Genomic DNA, 2,888 nt, shown 5'->3' with positions numbered 1-2,888 from the left:
TGCAGTCTCCTTTCTCGAATATATTGTTAATAACTCACAGGTGCATTAATCACACTGTATTAAAATCAGATTCACTGACTTCAAAACACAAGAAGGCATGGACTTGCCTGTCTTGCTGGACCATTGTTATAGCCTATTTCGGTGGTTCACCAAGTCAACTTTCAGTGCATTGTGTTCAACACTGCAAGAATGAATCACAATCTGAAAGATAATATAAAAAAAAGTTATGTACTCACCATAATGTTCTATCTGAGTAGTTATACTTCATTTTTCTGCAACCTGTGGGTATTCAGATCCATATCGGAAGAGAGTCGGCAACTTTACATGCATCTGCTCCAAGCTCCTCCCCCTTACCCATAACACAACACCATCTAATGCCTTCCCTCCGATCAAGTTTGGTGCAAACCAAACTAACCAGCAACTCAAACTAGAAGAAACCATACATGATCATAACATGAGAAGGTTCGGGGGAAGGAGGGTGGGACGGTTATAGAAAAATTAAATATAACTACTCAGATGGAATGTTATGGTGAGTACATAACTTCTTTATCTGAAGTAGTTAACTTCATTTCATCTTCAACCTGTGGGACAGAGTCCCTAGCTACTCAAGCCACTGGGAGGCCCTCATGGAAGGATATCCCTGAGCACCACAGATTCAAAAAATGCTCTCCCTAGGGAGATTAAATCCAACTTATAATGAGAAATGAAAGTATACAACTTAGCCCAAGTTGCTGCCACACAAATGTCATCCAATGACACCCTAGACCAGAAAGCAGCAGACGTCGCCATAGATCTGGCAGAATGAGCTTTAATCGGACAAGGTGGAGACAAACCTTTGTCTTTGTAAATTTGCAAAATACATAGCATAATCCATCTAGCTAAAGAAACTTTGGAGATGGCCTTACCCAAAAAGGGCTTAGAAAAGGACACAAATAACTGGTGAGACTTAAGGAAGGGCTTTGTTCTGTGTAAATAAAAATTAAGTTGTCTATGAACATCTAGCAAATGCAATTTATATTCACCTTTGTTCTGAAAACTTGGGAAGAAAACAGACAAGTTTGATTGATGTTTGATTCAGAAGCCACTTTTGGTAAGAAAGAAGGGTTTGTGCAGACAGAAACCCTGTCCTTATGTAAGATCAAGTAAGGGGGCATGGCAGACAATGCCTGAAGCTCAGAAACCCTCCTAGCCGAAGTAATAGCCACTAGGAAGGCTGTTTCCAGGATAGAAACTTTAAATCCGCTGAAGCTGCAGGTTCAAAGGTGGGAGAAACTAAGCCCTGAAGAACCAAAGTAAGGTCTCAAGGAGGGACAGGGTTTTTACTGGAGGAAGCAAAAGAAAAGTGCCTTTAAGAAAAGCCTTACACAATCTAGAAGGGGACAGGGCATTCATGTTCACACCGACATGAAAATTTGAAATAGCTGCCAGTTGCACTTTCACAGTGGAAGAACTAGCCCCTTGTTGAAAAATGCTGGCTAAAAAATCCAGTACCGTAGATACAGGGGTTGTAAATGGAGCCAGCTTTCTCTGAGATGCCCAAATAGAAAATTGTTTCCATTTACTGCAGTAAATCTTCCTAGTGGAAGACTTATGAGCTGCCACTAGAATAGATTTCACTGAAGACAAAAGACCCGAAGTCCTGGCAATTAAGGGAACTGGAGCAACCAAGCTGTCAGCTTGAGGCTGTTCAGGTTGGGCGGACAGATGCCCTAAGGATGAGAAATGAGATCTGGGAAGGGATCTGGAATCCAAGGAGGAGCTAGAACATGAGACCAAAGGAAGGGGAACCAAACCTGATGAGGCCAGAATGGGGCAATGAGGATCACCTTGCACCCCAGATGGCAAGCCTTCTGAAGAAACTTCGGAATGAGTGGTAATGGGGGATAAGCGTACAGAAGCCCAGGAGGCCAAACATGGACTAGAGCATCCTTGGGGAGGGTCCCCTGGTGAGGGAACCAGAGCGAATAACTCACTGCACTTCGCATTGGAAGGAGACGCAAAGAGATCACAGCAAGGCTGTCCCCACGCAAAGAAGATCTCCTCTACTACCGACTGCTTCCAAGACCACTCATATGGCATCAGAATAGTCCGACTCAATCTGTCCGCTAAAATGTTGGAGTGTCCTGGGATGTGCGTTGCAATCAGAAACCAAGTGGTGGAGATCGCCCACTCCCAAACTTTCATGGCCTTGTGACACAAAGGGTAAGATCTGGTTCCTCCCGGTTTGTTGATGTACCACACAACAGACATGCTGTCTGAATGAATTGCACTAATTCCCAGAAGAAGAACAGCATGGAAGGCCTGCAACACTAAAAGCACTGCTCTCACCTCCAGTACACTGATGTGCAATCTGGTCTCGATCTGGGACCATGTGCCTTGGACCATCCTCCACAGATTATGCCCCCCACCCGAGCTGGGAGGCGTCCGTGGTCACTATTGCTTGGGCTGTGGATGGAACAAAGTGGTGCCCCGCTACAAACTCTGGAGACTGGACTCACCAGAGAAGTGACGCCCTGCAGGCTTTGGTTATGTGAATTGGGTATTCCATGGGGAGATCCAGCCAAGACCACTGTACAGCTAGAGTCCATTGTAGAACACACATGTGAAGATGCGCACAGGGGAGGATAGAAATTGCGGCAGCCATAGAGCCCAAGGCTCTGAGAACATACGCCACCTTCAGCAACCTAGGGCTAAGAATCAGTGGTACATGAGCCCTTAGACTCTGGACCCTGTCTGGGGTTAGGAAGACTTTCAATTGAAGGGTGTCCAGCCATGTCCTGATAAAGTCCAAGATCTGTAACAGATTCAAGAGTGACTTGGGAACACTGACCGTAATCCCTAACAGGGCTCAAAGATGTAGGAAGAATTCTCTGGCTTGGCAAAGAAGA

This window comes from Protopterus annectens, chromosome 1.part1, assembly GCF_019279795.1.
Source record: "Protopterus annectens isolate FY-2018-M chromosome 1.part1, PAN1.0, whole genome shotgun sequence".
Taxonomy (NCBI): Eukaryota; Metazoa; Chordata; order Ceratodontiformes; family Protopteridae; genus Protopterus; species Protopterus annectens.
The sequence above is the reverse complement of the archived record's forward strand: the minus strand, read 5'-3'. Positions refer to the sequence as shown.